The sequence below is a fragment of the Cyprinus carpio genome, chromosome B10 (assembly GCF_018340385.1).
Source record: "Cyprinus carpio isolate SPL01 chromosome B10, ASM1834038v1, whole genome shotgun sequence".
In the NCBI taxonomy this organism is placed as follows: domain Eukaryota; kingdom Metazoa; phylum Chordata; class Actinopteri; order Cypriniformes; family Cyprinidae; genus Cyprinus; species Cyprinus carpio.
This window is the reverse complement of record NC_056606.1, coordinates 13,888,292-13,909,405: the sequence shown is the minus strand read 5'-3', so window position 1 is coordinate 13,909,405 and position 21,114 is coordinate 13,888,292. Positions and strand designations below refer to the sequence as shown.

The window sequence follows — 21,114 nt, the reverse complement described above, 5'->3', positions numbered from 1 at the left end:
ATTTGAATTCCTATGCACTTTTTAGACATTGTTACTCAGCTGCAAGTCATAATGTTTCTTTTTCAGCTTGGAATAAAACTAAACCCTACTTGCTTTCAGAGCAATGCAACACTGTTATACTAGACTTGTCTAATCAATTAAGGCCTGAAAGAAGAGAGCTGTTGTGACTGGTTCCTCACTGGATGATACTGATCAACAAAACAAAACTGTTATTAAGTAGTCCTATTTTATTAAGTACAGTGATAGATTAAAAACAAAAGAACAAAAAAACTTTAATTTGTTCCTCTTTAACCTGCAAACCAAGTACTGTTTCAGTCTGCCTCAGTTGGATTGGTTGAGCCTGTTGATTTGACCAAAATTAACTACACCACCACCGCAGACCAACATAACTTTTTTACTGCACCATCATGAGAACATTTAGACTCTGCATAGGCTAACATAAAAGAGGACGCAATTTCTAAAACCTGATAAGGTGAGAATATGGGGATTTCATTATACATAAAAAAGGTCAGTATTAATAGGCTATGTATATAGGAAAAAAATATTATAATAATTTAGAAGTTGTATTATAATGTGTTGTGTTGCTGGTGAATTTGGTAAATAACTTTGGGAGCCATAGTCACAGTCATCTATGTCAAATCTGTCTTGCAAGATATTATCAAAGTTGAAAAACTGCTGATTTCACAGCTCTCTGGTGTGTTTGATTCTGAATCGTTAATCATAGGATATATTCTATGGTCAAATGTTTTGAATAATAGATGCTTTTCACAAACTGTGATAACGCATATCCTATACGAAATAATTAATATCGTATGTTTTAAATAATGTACATTGACGACACTGGCTACACTTTCTGTTTGCCTATGCTGAAGTTAAATTACAAAAACTTTAACGCTGCTACGATGAGGTTTCTAATATCTAGAGCTGCTGAACTGATCTTTTTCTCTTCTGTTTTTGTTCATATAAAATCATCAGCCGTATAAAAATGAAATAGTGGACCAGTAATGTATCACAATTTTTCTCTTTTTGTTTTCTACAGATGTCATCAATGTGTAACTCTATGACCACATGTGTGTGGATGCTTCTTTCTTTCTTTTTTGGTAATGATTCTATTTAATCTGTAAAATAAATTTCAAATATTGAACACTAAGTTAAAATTGAATTTTATTTCATAAAATTTCTTATTTATACAGAATTGTTTATTTCATAAATAATATTTAAAATGTAATCTAGTGAACTGGTTGGTAACAACTGAATACTAATTTTAACACATGGTATGATGCAACAACTCAGTTCAGTAAAGTTAATTATTAGGGCCCGAGCACCGATGGTGTGAGGACCCTCTTGTATCTGCTTTGTTTATTATTAGGGCCCGAGCCAATGGGCGCAGGGCCCTATTGGTTTCCTAAGGATTATTCTTCTTATTATTTTTTTTATTTATTTTTTTTTAACCTTTCGGGGGTTTTTGGAGGCCTTAACATACTCAAAAACTCTTGAAAATTGGCACACACATTGGAACCTGCGGCCATCAGGGCGCCGCAGAGGCTGAGACCCGGGCATGGCACAGGGGCTCTACGGCGCCCCCTGGAACACAGTCAGAAATCTTGAACCATAGCTCACACATACTTGCATGTATTTAAATGAAACTCTGTACACTTATAGATCTCATTGAGCCGAACAACTTTCGCGCTCTATGTCATAGGCTCCGCCCAACAGGAAGTGAGCTATTCAGGGCTGTTTAAAAAAAACATGCTCTGGAATTTGAAATACTCCTCTGAGGTTTTCCACCCGTTCTCCACGAAACTCGGTGAACATGATCTCAAGACATTGGGGATGAAAAATTGCCAGGGGATTTTTGATATCTTGAACGGTTTGTCCGTGGCGAGGCGTTGAAATTAGGGCAAAAAATGATGAGAAACAGGAAATGTCTAATAACATCCACATACATTTTTGATTCACATCAAACTTCATCGGATTGTTTGAGGTATGATGCCGATCGCATAGATGTGACTATTAGGAGTCAAAGTTATAGCGCCACCAACTGGCAGCAGGAAGTGTGTCATTTTCAAAATGCTTTGAATTCAGCATCTTATTTTTACTCGATTTGCTTCAAACTTCATCAGAATAATGACAAAACACGGCCGATGTAAATCTGTTGTGGGGATATTGATATCTAATATAGTGTTTCCATGGCAACGTGTCAAACTTGAATATTCTGTTCTGTTGCTTTTGAGGCTGATAACATGGCTTAGAATTACATGAAACTCAAAACACATATCAGTATTAATGATAGCTAGACAATGGCAAAAGGTCATAAAAGGGCGTGGGGAGAGGCACTCTATAGCGCCACCTTTTGTCAAAAGTGGGGGGGGTAAGTTTTAGCTACAGACACCAAACTCGGTACATAAATTGTTCTTATCAAGACGGACAACTTTCTAATTTACAGTCATCAGCTACGACCAACAGGAAGTCGGCTATTTTGGTTTAAATGTGGATTTTTGGAAAAATATAGCTGTGAATTAATGCATACTGCTCAGAGGAGAAGTACACTATACACACCAAACTTTTTCTACATGATGCCAAAACATTGAGGAACCTAAATTGCGAATGGATTTTGGATAGCTTGAACGGTTTTGCCGTGGTGATTTTTTGAAATAACAGTAAAAAGGGAAACATTAATTGTCTTGTATTTTTAAATTGCAGCTTGCAAACACTCCAAAAACCATTTTTCTTACATAGAAAAAGTCATTTTGAGGAAATATGCATAGTTTCACGATTTTACAACACTGTATGGATAACAGAAAATTAAAAAACTGTCAGACATCTGATCTCACTCTGAGGCCACTCTCTCTGTGTGAGGGAAGGGGGGGGGGGGGGGGGGGGGGGCTGACAGAGGAGAGAGAGAGAGAGAGAGAGAGAGAGAGAGAGAGAGTTAACATCTTTTATCACCAGAAAAAAAAAAAAATTGTGTAATTGTGTAATTGTGTGTTGTTGTTGTTTTGTTTTTTTTCATCATTACAGCTTAAGAAATCTCTTAGGCCTTATCCTTTTCTGTCAGTTTTAGGGACCAAAAAAAAAAATAAAAAAAATAGTACAATTTGTAGGGCTCAGACAACATGATTTTTCAGTTTAGGTTAAAATTATGTTAAAAAAAAAAAAAAAACATTCATGGATGTAACAGTAAAACTTCATTCTAAGCTGTAATGCATCACTATTTTACAATGCTTATAGATCAATAAAATCATTAAACATTTTTTCGGAGTGCATAATAATTAGTCATATTGATATTCTGATGATATTTTTTTCCAAGCACATTTTACCAATTCCAAATCACATCAATCTTAATAAATACTATACATTTGGTATTTAATCATTTATGAGTGATATATAATTGTCCTTAAAGGCTGGAAGTGAAAAACTCCTTATATTCAGGAGTCCTGAATTATTAGGGCATGTTTTCTTTGCCATGCATTGGTCATAGAGCTCATTGTAGCGGTGCCTCAGGTGTTGAAATAGATTTGTTATACATTATACAGGTTCACACGTACTCCGTTTGCAGTGCGTATACAGTATGTGTATGCGGTGCAGAAGCAGCAGCGAGAGCGCGTTATTGTAACGCGAAAGCACATTAAAATAATGCGCGAGCGCGAATCTATCCGCTCGCACGCAGATTTCCTCTGCTTTGTCACAAAACCAGACACGCGTGCTCACATACATGCTGCTCTCGCTCGGAGAGAATGTGCGCACTTAAAACGTGTCTCCTCTCGCTCAAACTGTGTCCTGTGAACTCACAACTCTCTCTATGCTCATGAGATATTCATTCTTTTCGCACCTTTTTATTTCTAACCTTTTCTGTTCACGTCTTTTACCGTGTGCAGTGTGAACGCTCTGATCCATTAACATGGGCTCGGAAAGAAATACGCATCACAGACAGAGCTTGTAAACCTGGCCTTACGTAGGCATATGCCCAGTCCTGTTCTCGCGCTCCATTTAGGCGCCCTTCATTCTGACTGGTTCAGATAGCAACACCAAACGTGCAGTGTGTAATACCAATCATGGCCACCACCAGATGGCGCTATAGGATTACTTTTAAATAATTATTATACGTGTATAGAGCATTTAAATCATTTATAAAAATCCTTCAAAGAAAAATATGTATTTTAAAAAGCTAATGAATTTTACTGGTAATATAGTTTTATATAATCATTTCACAAATGTTTATAGATCATTAAAAGGATTTTTAAAAATGGTTATAGATCATAAAAAAAATTGGCAACAATTTATAATAAGCTCTCTTTGGTTTACATCAGTTAATGCATTAACTAACACAAACTAACAATGAACAATCTATTTTTTTCAGATCATTTATTAATCTTTTTTTATGCTAGTTAATCCTATCATTAAAAATATTAATGTTCATGTTATTTCACAGTACATAAACTATCTTAAAATAAAACTGTAATTAAAAAATGTATTAGTAAATAATGTATTAAAATATTTTTAACTAAGCTTTAATTAACATTATATATATATATATATATATAATATAGTTAAATAATATAGTCTTTAACATTAGTACAAGCTAAGTATGAACAAACATTTTTACTGTATTTGTTTGTGTTAGTAAAAAAAAGTTAGTAATAATGTTTAATTCATGGTACAGTAACTGATGTACATTAACTATAAATTTTAATTAATAATATAGTAATCCATTTTGAACATAATATTAAGTAAGATTTAAAAATGCTATATAAATAATGTACATGTTAACTTATATAATGTTAAAAACTAAATCCTTATTGAAAACTGTTACAATAATTATATATATAATAATAATAATATATAATATATATATATATATATACATATATATATATATATATATATAATATATGTATTAATAAATTGTGTGTGTGTGTGTGTGTGTGTGTCTGTGAGAAAGACAGAGAGAGAGACTCACATTAATAAATGCCATACAATTGTTGTTAATGTAATTTAATACAATTAATGTTAATAACTGAAACCTTATTGGAAGTGTTACTCAAGTTTTATATATTGTGTTGTGTGTGTGTCTCTTGATGGTTTGGATTAACCCTTTCATTGCTGTATCCCTTAAATCCAAACTGCTAAATTAAGTGTGCCCAATCCTGTTCCTGGTGATCGACTCTCCTGCAAAGTTCAGCTCCAACTCTAATCAGTCACACCTACCTTTAATTTTCAAGCGATCCTGAAGACCTTAATTAGTTGCTTCAGGTGTGTTTGAGTAGGGTTGGAGCTAAACTTTAAAGGACAATCGATCGCCATTAACAGGGTTGGACACCCCTGTGCTAGAGGGTTACTATGTATGTGTCCGCTGGGCACAGTTTTCCTGATGCCACCGGGGTGGCGTTTGCGCTGACGGCTCGGGCCCGCCATCGCTGCTTGCAGCTATATTTATTAGGGCCCGAGCACCGATGGTGTGAGGACCCTCTTGTATCTGCTTCGTTTATTATTAGGGCCCGAGCACCGATGGTGTGAGGACCCTCTTGTATCTGCTTCGTTTATTATTATTATTATTATTCTTCTTGTGAGGACCCTCTTCTTCTTCTTCTTCTTCTTCTTCTTCTTCTCCAAAATGAATCGCATTTTTGAGGGCCTAAACATGCTCGAAAAGTCCTGAAACTTTGCACACATGCGTCAGACCTGGTGAAAATTTACGTCTGATATAGGTTTCAGAAGAGGGTGTGGCAAAATGGCTCGACAGCGCCACCTATCGTAAAAAATCAACAGCCCTACATGCACGAAAATTGGCACACATATGTAAAGCATCAGTACCTACAAAAAAGACTCTTGGAGCAATATCCGAAACCCAACAGGAAGTCGGTTATTTTTAATTTTATGAGCAAATTTTGCATCATTTTTGTCATTTGCATGCCTTGTATTTTAACGAACTCCTCCTAGAGATTTATTCAGATCAACACCAAATTTGGTATGCCTAATCTAAAGGCCTTTGCGATGTTAAATTGCGAAGATCTTGAGTTTTCGTTGAAGGGCGTGTCCGTGGCGGCCTGACGAATTTCGATGATTCGCCATGAAAAATGAAGTTGCTATAACTCAGACATACAATGTCCAAAATGCCCCAAACTTCACATGTTTGATAAGACTCCTGACCTGAACAGATTGATATGCCCATATTCAGTTATAGTCATAGCGCCACCTACTGGCAACAGGAAGTGACATATTTTACGCTGTAACAAACTACCCCGAGAAATGTTATGACATCATTTTTTTTTTATCAGTCACTCTATTCTAAAGCCCTGTGCGATGTTAAATTGTGAAGATCTTGAGTTTTCGTTAAAGGGCGTGTCCATGGCGCCGTCACAAAGTTCGATGTCTCGCCATGGGAATAAAAGTTATTGTAACTCAGGCATAAAATGTCCGATCTTGCCCAAACTTCACATGTTTGATAAGAGTCCTGGCCTGAACACATCTGAAAGCCAATATTCCATTGGGTGTGGCAAAATGCCTCGATAGCGCCACCTATACATTTTCAAGGGATCGCGCCTCGAGCTACGTTTCACGTACATGTACAAAAATCGGTACACACATGTACCACACCAATACCTACAAAAAAGTCTCTTGGTACGAAATTCGAATCCCAACAGGAAGTCAGTTATTTTGAATTTTCTCTGCAAAATTTGTGTCGTTTTTGCCATTTTCAGGGGTTGTACTTTAACGAACTCCTCCTAGAGATTTATTCAGATCAACACCAAACTTTGTCAGTGTAATCTAAAGGCCTTTGCGATGTTAAATTGCGAAGATCTTGAGGTTTCGTTTAAGGGCGTGTCTGTGGCGGCCTTACAAATTTCGATGTTTCGCCATGAGAAAGGAAGTTGCTATAACTCAGACATACAATGTCCAATCTGCCCCAAACTTCACATGTTTGAGAAGACTCCTGACCTGAATATATCTACATGCCAATATTCAGATATCGCTATAGCGCCCCCTGCTGGCAACAGGAAGTGACATGTTTTACGCCGTAACAAACTACTCCTAGAAATTTTAAGACATTTCATAATTTTTTTTGGTCAGTCTAATCTAAAGGCCTTTGCGATGTTAAATTGTGAACATCTTGAGGTTTCATTAAAGGGTGTGGCCATGGCGCCGTGACAAAGTTCGATGTCTCGCCATGGGAATAGAAGTTGTTGTAACTCAGGCATAAGATATCCGATCTTCCCCAAACTTCACATGTTCGAAAAGAGTCTTGGCCTGAACACATCTGAAGGTCAATATTCCACTATAATCATAGCGCCACCTGCTGGCAACAGAAAATGGCTTGTTTTACACTAACTTAAACATGCAATGTCCAATCTGCACCAAACTTCAAATATTTGATAAGAGTCATGGCCTGAAGATATCTAAAGGCCAATGTTCAGTTATAATCATAGCGCCACCTGTTGGCAATAGGACACAACATGCTTTATACTAACTCAAACATTACATTTTCAATCTGCACTAAATTTCACATGCTTGATAAAAGTGCTGGACTGAAGAAATCTACATGACAAAATCCAGTTATAGTCATAGCACCACCAGCTGGCAGCAGGAAGATTGGCACATATAAATGACTTTGACATATTCCTCTTATATTTACCACATAAAACGCATATTTCTCGCCGTTCGCTGTTTTACAAAAGCCACCCGGTGGTGGTGAGCCCGGGTGCGAGGGCCCGTTCATCGCTGCTTGCAGCTTTAATTATTATTATTCTTCTTCTTCTTCTTCTTCTTCTTCTTCTCCAAAATGAATCGCATTTTTGAGGGCCTAAACATGCTCGAAAAGTCCTGAAACTTTGCACACGCGTCAGACCTGGTGAAAATTTACGTCTGATATAGGTTTCAGAAGAGGGTGTGGCAAAATGGCTCGACAGCGCCACCTACCGTAAAAAAATCAACAGCCCTCGAGCTGTGTTTCACGTACATGCACGAAAATTGGCACACATATGTAAAGCATCAGTACCTACAAAAAAGACTCTTGGAGCAATATCCGAAACCCAACAGGAAGTCGGTTATTTTTAATTTTATGAGCAAATTTTGCATCATTTTTGTCATTTGCATGCCTTGTATTTTAACGAACTCCTCCTAGAGATTTATTCAGATCAACACCAAATTTGGTATGCCTAATCTAAAGGCCTTTGCGATGTTAAATTGCGAAGATCTTGAGTTTTCGTTGAAGGGCGTGTCCGTGGCGGCCTGACGAATTTCGATGATTCGCCATGAAAAATGAAGTTGCTATAACTCAGACATACAATGTCCAATCTGCCACAAACTTCACATGTTTGATAAGACTCCTGACCTGAACAGATTGATATGCCCATATTCAGTTATAGTCATAGCACCACCTGCTGGCAACAGGAAGTGACATGATTTACACAGTAACAAACTACCCCGAGAAATTTTATGACATAAATTTTTTTTTTTCAGTCACTCTATTCTAAAGGCCTGTGCGATGTTAAATTGTGAAGATCTTGAGTTTTCGTTAAAGGGCGTGTCCATGGCGCCGTCACAAAGTTCGATGTCTCGCCATGGGAATAAAAGTTATTGTAACTCAGGCATAAAATGTCCGATCTTGCCCAAACTTCACATGTTCGATAAGAGTCCTAGCCTGAACACATCTGAAGGCCAATATTCCATTGGGTGTGGCAAAATGCCTCGATAGCGCCACCTATACATTTTCAACGGAGTGCGCCTCGAGCTACGTTTCACGTACATGTACAAAAATCGGTACACACATGTAACACACCAATACCTACAAAAAAGTCTCTTGGTACGAAATTCGAATCCCAACAGAAAGTCAGTTATTTTGAATTTTCTCTGCGAAATTTGTGTCGTTTATGCCATTTTCAGGGGTTGTACTTTAACGAACTCCTCCTAGAGATTTATTCAGATCAACACCAAACTTTGTCAGTGTAATCTAAAGGCCTTTGCGATGTTAAATTGCGAAGATCTTGAGGTTTCGTTTAAGGGCGTGTCTGTGGCGGCCTTACAAATTTAGATGTTTCGCCATGAGAAAGGAAGTTGCTATAACTCAGACATACAATGTCCAATCTGCCCCAAACTTCACATGTTTGAGAAGACTCCTGACCTGAATATATCTACATGCCAATATTCAGATATCGCTATAGCGCCACCTGCTGGCAACAGGAAGTGACATGTTTTACGCCGTAACAAACTACTCCTAGAAATTTTATGACATCTTATAATTTTTTTTGGTCAGTCTAATCTAAAGGCCTTTGCGATGTTAAATTGTGAACATCTTGAGGTTTCATTAAAGGGTGTGGCCATGGCGCCGTGACAAAGTTCGATGTCTCGCCATGGGAATAGAAGTTGTTGTAACTCAGGCATAAGATGTCCGATCTTCCCCAAACTTCACATGTTCGAAAAGAGTCTTGGACTGAACACATCTGAAAGTCATTATTCCACTATAATCATAGCGCCACCTGCTGACAACAGAAAATGGCTTGTTTTACACTAACTTAAACATGCAATGTCCAATCTGCACCAAACTTCAAACATTTGATAAGAGTCATGGCCTGAAGATATCTAAAGGCCAATGTTCAGTTATAATCATAGCGCCACCTGTTGGCAATAGGACACAACATGCTTTATACTAACTCAAACATTCCATGTTCAATCTGCACTAAATTTCATATGCTTGATAAAAGTGCTGGACTGAAGAAATCTACATGACAAAATCCAGTTATAGTCATAGCGCCACCAGCTGGCAGCAGGAAGATTGGCACATATAAATGACTTTGACATATTCCTCTTATATTTACCACATTAAACGCATATTTCTCGCTGTTCGCTGTTTTATAAAAGCCACCCGGTGGTGGTGAGCCCGGGTGCGAGGGCCCGTTCATCGCTGCTTGCAGCTTTAATTATTGAGGACCCTCTTGTATCTGCTTTCTTATTCTTCTTCTTCTTCTTCTTCTTCTTCTTCTTCTTCTTCTTTCTCCAAAATGAATCGCATTTTTGAGGGCCTAAACATGCTCGAAAAGTCCTGAAACTTTGCACACGCGTCAGACCTGGTGAAAATTTACGTCTGATATAGGTTTCAGAAGAGGGTGTGGCAAAATGGCTCGACAGCGCCACCTATCGTAAAAAAATAAACAGCCCTCGAGCTGTGTTTCACGTACATGCACGAAAATTGGCACACATATGTAAAGCATCAGTACCTACAAAAAAGACTCTTGGAGCAATATCCGAAACCCAACAGGAAGTCGGTTATTTTTAATTTTATGAGCAAATTTTGCATCATTTTTGTCATTTGCATGCCTTGTATTTTAAACGAACTCCTCCTAGAGATTTATTCAGATCAACACCAAATTTGGTATGCCTAATCTAAAGGCCTTTGCGATGTTAAATTGCGAAGATCTTGAGTTTTTTCGTTGAAGGGCGTGTCCGTGGTGGCCTGACGAATTTCGAAGATTCGCCATGAAAAATGAAGTTGCTATAACTCAGACATACAATGTCCAATCTGCCACAAACTTCACATATTTGATAAGACTCCTGACCTGAACAGATTGATATGCCCACATTCAGTTATAGTCATAGCGCCACCTACTGGCAACAGGAAGTGACATATTTTACACTATAACAAACTACCCCGAGAAATTTTATGATATAAATGTTTTTTTTCAATCACTCTATTCTAAAGGCCTGTGCGATGTTAAATTGTGAAGATCTTGAGTTTTCATTAAAGGGCGTGTCCATGGCGCCGTCACAAAGTTCGATGTCTCGCCATGGGAATAAAAGTTATTGTAACTCAGGCATAAAATGTCCGATCTTGCCCAAACTTCACATGTTCGATAAGAGTCCTGGCCTGAACACATCTGAAGGCCAATATTCCATTGGGTGTGGCAAAATGCCTCGATAGCGCCACCTATACATTTTCAACGGAGTGCGCCTCGAGCTACGTTTCACGTACATGTACAAAAAACGGTACACACATGTAACACACCAATACCTACAAAAAAGTCTCTTGGTACGAAATTCGAATCCCAACAGGAAGTCAGTTATTTTGAATTTTCTCTGCAAAATTTGTGTCGTTTTTGCCATTTTCAGGGGTTGTACTTTAACGAACTCCTCCTAGAGATTTATTCAGATCAACACCAAACTTTGTCAGTGTAATCTAAAGGCCTTTGCGATGTTAAATTGCGAAGATCTTGAGGTTTCGTTTAACGGCGTGTCTGTGGCGGCCTTACAAATTTCGATGTTTCGCCATGAGAAAGGAAGTTGCTATAACTCAGACATACAATGTCCAATCTGCCCCAAACTTCACATGTTTGAGAAGACTCCTGACCTGAATATATCTACATACCAATATTCAGATATCGCTATAGCGCCACCTGCTGGCAACAGGAAGTGACATGTTTTACGCCGTAACAAACTACTCCTAGAAATTTTATGACATTTTATAATTTTTTTTGGTCAGTCTAATCTAAAGGCCTTTGCGATGTTAAATTTTTAACATCTTGAGGTTTCATTAAAGGGTGTGGCCATGGCGCCGTGACAAAGTTCGATGTCTCGCCATGGGAATAGAAGTTGTTTTAACTCAGGCATAAGATGTCCGATCTTCCCCAAACTTCACTTGTTCGAAAAGAGTCTTGGCCTGAACACATCTGAAGGTCATTATTCCACTATAATCATAGCGCCACCTGCTGACAACAGAAAATGGCTTGTTTTACACTAACTTAAACATGCAATGTCCAATCTGCACCAAACTTCAAATATTTGATAAGAGTCATGGCCTGAAGATATCTAAAGGCCAATGTTCACTTATAATCATAGCGCCACCTGTTGGCAATAGGACACAACATGCTTTATACTAACTCAAACATTCCATGGTTCAATCTGCACTAAATTTCATATGCTTGATAAAAGTGCTGGACTGAAGAAATCTACATGACAAAATCCAGTTATAGTCATAGCGCCACCACCTGGCAGCAGGAAGATTGGCACATATAAATGACTTTGACATATTCCTCTTATATTTACCACATTAAACGCATATTTCTCGCCGTTCGCTGTTTTACAAAAGCCACCCGGTGGTGGTGAGCCCGGGTGCGAGGGCCCGTTCATCGCTGCTTGCAGCTTTAATTATTTTTTTATTATTCTTCTTCTTCTTCTTCTTCTTCTTCTTCAAAATGAATCGCATTTTTGAGGGCCTAAACATGCTCGAAAAGTCCTGAAACTTTGCACACGCGTCAGACCTTGTGAAAATTTACGTCAGAATTAGTTTTTAGAATAGGGTGTGGCAGAATGGCTCAACAGCGTCACCTATTTCAAAAAAATCAGCAGCCTTTGAGCTATGTTTCACGTACATGCTCGAAAATTGGCACACATATGTAAAGCATCAATACCTACAAAAAAGACTCTTGGAGCAATATCCGAAACCCAACAGGAAGTCGGTTATTTTTAATTTTATGAGCAAATTTTGCATCATTTTTGTCATTTGCATGCCTTGTATTTTAACGAACTCCTCCTAGAGATTTATTCAGATCAACACCAAATTTGGTATGCCTAATCTAAAGGCCTTTGCGATGTTAAATTGCGAAGATCTTGAGTTTTCGTTGAAGGGCGTGTCCGTGGCGGCCTGACGAATTTCGATGATTCGCCATGAAAAATGAAGTTGCTATAACTCAGACATACAATGTCCAATCTGCCACAAACTTCACATGTTTGATAAGACTCCTGACCTGAACAGATTGATATGCCCATATTCAGTTATAGTCATAGCACCACCTACTGGCAACAGGAAGTGACATATTTTACGCTGTAACAAACTACCCCGAGAAATTTTATGACATAATTTTTTTTTTTTTCAGTCACTCTATTCTAAAGGCCTGTGCAATGTTAAATTGTGAAGATCTTGAGTTTTCGTTAAAGGGCGTGTCCATGGCGCCGTCACAAAGTTCGATGTCTCGCCATGGGAATAAAAGTTATTGTAACTCAGGCATAAAATGTCCGATCTTGCCCAAACTTCACATGTTTGATAAGAGTCCTGGCCTTAACACTCTGAAGGCCAACATTCCATTGGGAGTGGCAAAATGCCTCGATAGCGCCACCTATACATTTTCAACGGAGTGCGCCTCGAGCTACGTTTCACGTACATGTACAAAAATCGGTACACACATGTAACACACCAATACCTACAAAAAAGTCTCTTGGTACGAAATTCGAATCCCAACAGGAAGTCAGTTATTTTGAATTTTCTCTGCAAAATTTGTGTCGTTTTTGCCATTTTCAGGGGTTGTACTTTAACGAACTCCTCCTAGAGATTTATTCAGATCAACACCAAACTTTGTCAGTGTAATCTAAAGGCCTTTGCGATGTTAAATTGCGAAGATCTTGAGGTTTCGTTTAAGGGCGTGTCTGTGGCGGCCTTACAAATTTCGATGTTTCGCCATGAGAAAGGAAGTTGCTATAACTCAGACATACAATGTCCAATCTGCCCCAAACGTCACATGTTTGAGAAGACTCCTGACCTGAATATATCTACATGCCAATATTCAGATATCGCTATAGCGCCACCTGCTGGCAACAGGAAGTGACATGTTTTTTAACGCCGTAACAAACTACTCCTAGATAATTTTATGACATTTTATAATTTTTTTTGGTCAGTCTAATCTAAAGGCCTTTGCGATGTTAAATTGTGAACATCTTGAGGTTTCATTAAAGGGTGTGGCCATGGCGCCGTGACAAAGTTCGATGTCTCGCCATGGGAATAAAAGTTATTGTAACTCAGGCATAAAATGTCCGATCTTGCCCAAACTTCACATGTTCGATAAGAGTCCTGGCCTGAACACATCTGAAGGTCATTATTCCACTATAATCATAGCGCCACCTGCTGACAACAGAAAATGGCTTGTTTTACACACTAACTTAAAAATACAAATTCCAATCTGCACCAAACTTCAAATATTTGATAAGAGTCATGGCCTGAAGATATCTAAAGGCCAATGTTCAGTTATAATCATAGCGCCACCTGTTGGCAATAGGACACAACATGCTTTATACTAACTCAAACATTCCATGTTCAGTCTGCACAAAATTTCATACGCTTGATAAAAGTGCTGGACTGAAGAAATCTACATGACAAAATCCAGTTATAGTCATAGCGCCACCAGCTGGCAGCAGGAAGATTGGCACATATAAATGACTTTGACATATTCCTCTTATATTTACCACATTAAAACGCATATTTCTCACCATTCGCTGTTTTACAAAAGCCACCCGGTGGTGGTGAGCCCGAGTGCGAGGGCCCGTTCATCGCTGCTTGCAGCTTTAATTAGGGCCCGAGCACCGATGGTGTGAGGACCCTATTGGAATTGCTTCGTTTATTATTATTATTATTATTATTCTTCTTCTCCAAAATGAATCGCATTTTTGAGGGCCTAAACATACTCAAAAAGTCATGAAACTTTGCATACGCATCAGAACTGGCGAAAATTTACATCTGATAAGGGTTTCAGAAGTGGGAGTGTCAAAATGGCTCAACAGCGCCACCTATCACCTATAAATGTTCAACGGTGTGCGCCTCGAGCTACGTTTCACGTACATGTACGAAAATCGGTCCACACATGTATCACACCAATACCTACAAAAAAGTCTCTGGGTACCATGTCTGAAATCCCAACAGGAAGTCGATTATTTTTAATTTTATGAGCAAATTTTGGGTATTTTTTGCCATTTCCATGCGTTGTATTTTAACGAACTCCTCCTAGAGATTTATTCAGATCAACACCAAATTTGGTATGCCTAATCTAAAGGCCTTTGCGATGTTAAATTGCGAAGATCTTGAGTTTTCGTTGAAGGGCGTGTCCATGGCGGCCTGACGAATTTCGATGATTCGCCATGAAAAAGGAAGTTGCTATAACTCAGACATACAATGTCCAATCTGCCCCAAACTTCACATGTTTGATAAGACTCCTGACCTGAACAGATCGACATGCCCATATTCAGTTATAATCATAGCGCCACCTACTGGCAACAGGAAGTGTCATATTTTACACTGCGACGAACTACTCATAGAAATTTTATGACATCAATGTCTTTTTTGTGGTCAGTCTAATCTAAAGGCCTGTGCAATGTTAAATTGTGAAGATCTTGAGTTTTCGTTAAAAGGCTTGTCCATGGCGCCGTGACAAAGTTCGATGTCTCGCCATGGGAATAGAAGTTGTTGTAACTCAGGCATAAAATGTCCGATCTTCCCCAAACGTCACATGTTTAATAAGATTCCTGGCCTCAACACATCTGAAGGCCAATATTCCATCGGGTGTGGAAAAATGGCTCGATAGCGCCACCTATACAGATTTCAACGGAGTGCGCCTCGAGCTATGTTTCACGTACATGTACGAAAATCTGTACACACATGTAACACACCAATACCTACAAAAAAGTCTCTTGGTACGAAATCCGAATCCCAACAGGAAGTCAGTTATTTTGAATTTTCCCTGCAAAATTTGTGTCGTTTTTGCCCATTTTCAGGGGTTGTACTTTAACGAACTCCTCCTAGAGATTTATTCAGATCAACACCAAAATTGGTCAGTGTAATCTAAAGCCCTTTGCGATATTAAATTGCGAAGATCTTGAGGTTTCGTTAAACGGCGTGTCCATGGCGGCCTGACAAATTTCGATGTTTCGCCATGAAAAAGGAAAATGCTCTAACTCAGACATACAATGTCCAATCTGCCCCAAACTTCACATGTTAGATATGACTTCTCACCTGAAAAGATCTACGTGCCCATATTCAGTTATAGTCATAGCGCCACCTGCTGGCAACAGGAAGTGTCATGTTTTACGCTGTAACGAACTACTCCTAGAAATTTTATGACATCAATATTTTTTTCTGGTCAGTCTAGTCTAAAGGCCTTTGCAATAGTGAATTGTGGAGATCTTGAGTTTTTGTTAAAGGGCGTGTCCATGGCGCTGTGACACAATTTTATGTCTCGCCAAAGGAAGAGAAGTTGGTGTAACTCAGGCATAAAATGTCCGATCTTCCCCAAACTTCACATGTTCGATAAGAGTCCTGGCCTGAACAAATCTGAAGGCCAATATTCCATTATAATGATAGCACTACCTGCTGGCAACAGGAAAATTGTCACAAATAAATGACTTTGACATATTCCACTTATATTTACGACTTTAAATGCATATTTCTCACCGTTCACCTTTTTACTAAAGCCACACGATGGCGGTGAGCCCGGGTGCGAGGGCCCGTTCATCGCTGCTTGCAGCTTTAATTAGGGCCCGAGAACCGGTGGTGTGAGGACCCTCTTGTATCTGCTTTGTTTATTACCAATATTAATATAAATACACATCTCCACCTACTTCTTCTTCTTCTCCAAAATGAATCGCATTTTTGAGGGCCTAAACATGCTCGAAAAGTCCTGAAACTTTGCACACGCGTCAGACCTGGTGAAAATTTACGTCTGATATAGGTTTCAGAAGAGGGTGTGGCAAAATGGCTCGACAGCGCCACCTACCGTAAAAAAATCAACAGCCCTCGAGCTGTGTTTCACGTACATGCACGAAAATTGGCACACATATGTAAAGCATCAGTACCTACAAAAAAGACTCTTGGAGCAATATCCGAAACCCAACAGGAAGTCGGTTATTTTTAATTTTATGAGCAAATTTTGCATCATTTTTGTCATTTGCATGCCTTGTATTTTAACGAACTCCTCCTAGAGATTTATTCAGATCAACACCAAATTTGGTATGCCTAATCTAAAGGCCTTTGCGATGTTAAATTGCGAAGATCTTGAGTTTTCGTTGAAGGGCGTGTCCGTGGCGGCCTGACGAATTTCGATGATTCGCCATGAAAAATGAAGTTGCTATAACTCAGACATACAATGTCCAATCTGCCACAAACTTCACATGTTTGATAAGACTCCTGACCTGAACAGATTGATATGCCCATATTCAGTTATAGTCATAGCGCCACCTACTGGCAACAGGAAGTGACATATTTTACGCTGTAACAAACTACCCCGAGAAATTTATGACATAAATTTTTTTTTTTCAGTCACTCTATTCTAAAGGCCTGTGCGATGTTAAATTGTGAAGATCTTGAGTTTTCGTCAAAGGGCGTGTCCATGGCGCCGTCACAAAGTTCGATGTCTCGCCATGGGAATAAAAGTTATTGTAACTCACGCATAAAATGTCCGATCTTGCCCAAACTTCACATGTTCGAAAAGAGTCCTGGCCTGAACACATCTGAAGGCCAATATTCCATTGGGTGTGGCAAAATGCCTCGATAGCGCCACCTATTAAATTTCAACGGAGTGCGCCTCGAGCTACGTTTCACGTACATGTACAAAAATCGGTACACACATGTAACACACCAATACCTACAAAAAAGTCTCTTTGTACGAAATTCAAATCCCAACAGGAAGTCAGTTATTTTGAATTTTCTCTACAAAATTTGTGTCGTTTTTGCCATTTTCAGGGGTTGTACTTTAACGAACTCCTCCTAGAGATTTATTCAGATCAACACCAAACTTTGTCAGTGTAATCTAAAGGCCTTTGCGATGTTAAATTGCGAAGATCTTGAGGTTTCGTTTAAGGGCGTGTCTGTGGCGGCCTTACAAATTTCGATGTTTCGCCATGAGAAAGGAAGTTGCTATAACTCAGACATACAATGTCCAATCTGCCCCAAACTTCACATGTTTGAGAAGACTCCTGACCTGATTATATCTACATGCCAATATTCAGATATAGCTATAGCGCCTCCTGCTGGCAACAGGAAGTGACATGTTTTACGCCGTAACAAACTACTCCTTGAAATTTTATGACATTTTATAATTTTTTTTGGTCAGTCTAATCTAAAGGCCTTTGCGATGTTAAATTGTGAACATCTTGAGGTTTCATTAAAGGATGTGGCCATGGCGCCGTGACAAAGTTTTGATGTCTCGCCATGGGAATAGAAGTTGTTGTAACTCAGGCATAAGATTGTCCGATCTTCCCCAAACTTCACATGTTCTAAAAGAGTCTTGGCCTGAACACATCTGAAGGTCATTATTCCACTATAATCATAGCGCCACCTGCTGAAAACAGAAAATGGCTTATTTTTCACTAACTTAAATGTGCAATGTCCAATCTGCACCAAACTTCAAATATTTGATAAGAGTCATGGCCTGAAGATATCTAAAGGCCAATGTTCAGTTATAATCATAGCGCCACCTGTTGGAAATAGGACACAACATACTTTATACTAACTCAAACATTCCATGTTCAATCTGCACTAAATTTCATATGCTTGATAAAAGTGCTGGACTGAAGAAATCTACATGACAAAATCCAGTTATAGTCATAGCGCCACCAGCTGGCAGTAGGAAAATTGGCACATATAAATGACTTTGACATATTCCTCTTATATTTACCACATTAAACGCATATTTCTCTACAAAAGCTGTTTTACAAAAGCCACCCGGTGGTGGTGATCCCGGGTGCGAGGGCCCGTTCATCGCTGCTTGCAGCTTTAATATTATTATTATTATTCGTTTTCTTCTTCTTCTTCTCCAAAATGAATCGCATTTTTGAGGGCCTAAACATGCTCGAAAAGTCCTGAAACTTTGCACACAAAACAGACCTGGTGAAAATTTACGTCTGATATAGGTTTCAGAAGAGGGTGTGTGCAAAATGGCTCGACAGCGCCACCTACCGTAAAAAAATCAACAGCCCTCGAGCTGTGTTTCACGTACATGCACGAAAATTGGCACACATATGTAAAGCATCAGTACCTACAAAAAAGACTCTTGGAGCAATATCCGAAACCCAACAGGAAGTCGGTTATTTTTAATTTTATGAGCAAATTTTGCATCATTTTTGTCATTTGCATGCCTTGTATTTTAACGAACTCCTCCTAGAGATTTATTCAGATCAACACCAAATTTGGTATGCCTAATCTAAAGGCCTTTGCGATGTTAAATTGCGAAGATCTTGAGTTTTCGTTGAAGGGCGTGTCCGTGGCGGCCTGACGAATTTCGATGATTCGCCATGAAAAATCAAGTTGCTATAACTCAGACATACAATGTCCAATCTGCCCCAAACTTCACATGTTCGATAAGACTCCTGACCTGAAAAGATTGACATGCCCATATTCAGTTATAGTCATAGCGCCACCTATTGGCAACAGGAAGTGACATATTTTACACTGCGATGATACTACTCATAGAAATTTTATGACATCAAGGGCTTTTTTGTGGTCAGTCTAATCTAAAGGCCTGTGCAATGTTAAATTGTGAAGATCTTGAGTTTTCGTTCAAAGGCGTGTCCATGGCGCCGTGACGAAGTTCGATGTCTCGCCATGGGAATAAAAGATGTTATAACTCAGGCATAAAATATCCGATCTTCCCCAAAATTCACATGTTTGATAAGATTCCTGGCCTGAACACATCTGAAGGCCAATATTCCATCGGGTGTGGAAAAATGGCTCTATAGCGCCACCTATACAGATTCAACGGAGTGCGCCTCGAGCTACGTTTCACGTACATGTACAAAAATCGGTACACACATGTAACACACCAATACCTACAAAAAAGTCTCTTGGTACGAAATCCGAATCCCAACATGAAGTCGGTTATTTTGAATTTTCCCTGCAAAATTGGTGTTGTTTTTGCCATTTTCAGGGGTTGTACTTTAACGAACTCCTCCTAGAGATTTATTCAGATCAACACCAAAATTGCTCAGTGTAATCTAAAGCCCCTTTGCGATATTAAATTGCGAAGATCTTGAGGTTTCGTTAAACGGCGTGTCCATGGCGGCCTGACAAATTTCGATGTTTCGCCATGAAAAAGGAAGTTGCTCTAACTCAGACATACAATGTCCAATCTACCCCAAACTTCACATGTTTGAGAAGACTCCTGACCTGAATATATCTACATGCCAATATTCAGATATCGCTATAGCGCCACCTGCTGGCAACAGGAAGTGACATGATTTACGCCGTAACAAACTACTCCTAGAAATTTTATGACATCAATATTTTTTTCTGGTCAGTCTAGTCTAAAGGCCTTTGCGATGTTAAATTGTGAACATCTTGAGGTTTCATTAAAGGGTGTGGCCATGGCGCCGTGACAAAGTTCGATGTCTCGCCATGGGAATAGAAGTTATTGTAACTCAGGCATAAGATGTCCGATCTTCCCCAAACTTCACATGTTCGAAAAGAGTGTTGGCCTGAACACATCTGAAGGTCAATATTCCTCTATAATCAAAGCGCCACCTGCTGGCAACAGGAAATGGCTTGTTTTACACTAACTTAAACATGCAATGTCCAATCTGCACCAAACTTCAAATATTTGGAAAGAGTCATGGCCTGAAGATATCTAAAGGCCAATATTCAGTTATAATCATAGCGCCACCTGTCGGCAATAGGACACGTCATGCTTTATACTAACTCAAACATTCCATGTTCAATCTGCACTAAATTTCATATGCTTGATAAAAGTGCTGGACTGAAGAAATCTACATGCCAAAATCCAGTTATAGCCATAGCGCCACCAGCTGGCAGCAGGAAGATTAGCACATATAAATGACTTTGACATATTTCTCTTATATTTACCACATTAAACGCATATATCTCGCCGTTCGCTGTTTTACAAAAGCCACCCGCTGGCGGTGAGCCCGGGTGCGAGGGCCCGTTCATCGCTGCTTGCAGCTTTAATTATTATTATTATTTCTGTCCTGTCTTTTTCAGTGTTCATACCTGGACATGCATTACTTAACTGCACCTCAGTTCAGACGGTTCATCGAGGAACGTCAGTCAATATCAGCTGTAACTACAAACCATCAACTGACATTAATGGTCTCACAGTGGAACTGCAAACTGATAATAAACTGTGCTCAGTATCAAAATTGAACAATTCATGGATAAATCATCCATGTAGAAATCACTGTAGATTCATTTGGATTCCAGAAACTGTGCAAATGTCTTTTGAGATATCAAATCTGCAGATAAAAGATACTGGCATGTACAAATGTGTTGTGACAAGAACTATACCACCTCCTTCTGTGCTTTTGAGAGAAGAAAGAACATTTGTTCAAGTGTTTGGTAAGAATTCACTATGACAA

General features: G+C 39.0%; 1 long non-coding RNA gene across 1 annotated transcript; it reads left to right on the top strand.

Moving 5' to 3' along the window:
- The first annotated feature begins 114 nt into the window (after nucleotides 1–114).
- LOC122138606 lies at nucleotides 115–21,114 on the top strand. Its single transcript, XR_006155695.1, has 3 exons — nucleotides 115–472; nucleotides 1,040–1,100; nucleotides 20,741–21,114. It is a non-coding gene; the product is annotated as an uncharacterized LOC122138606 (long non-coding RNA).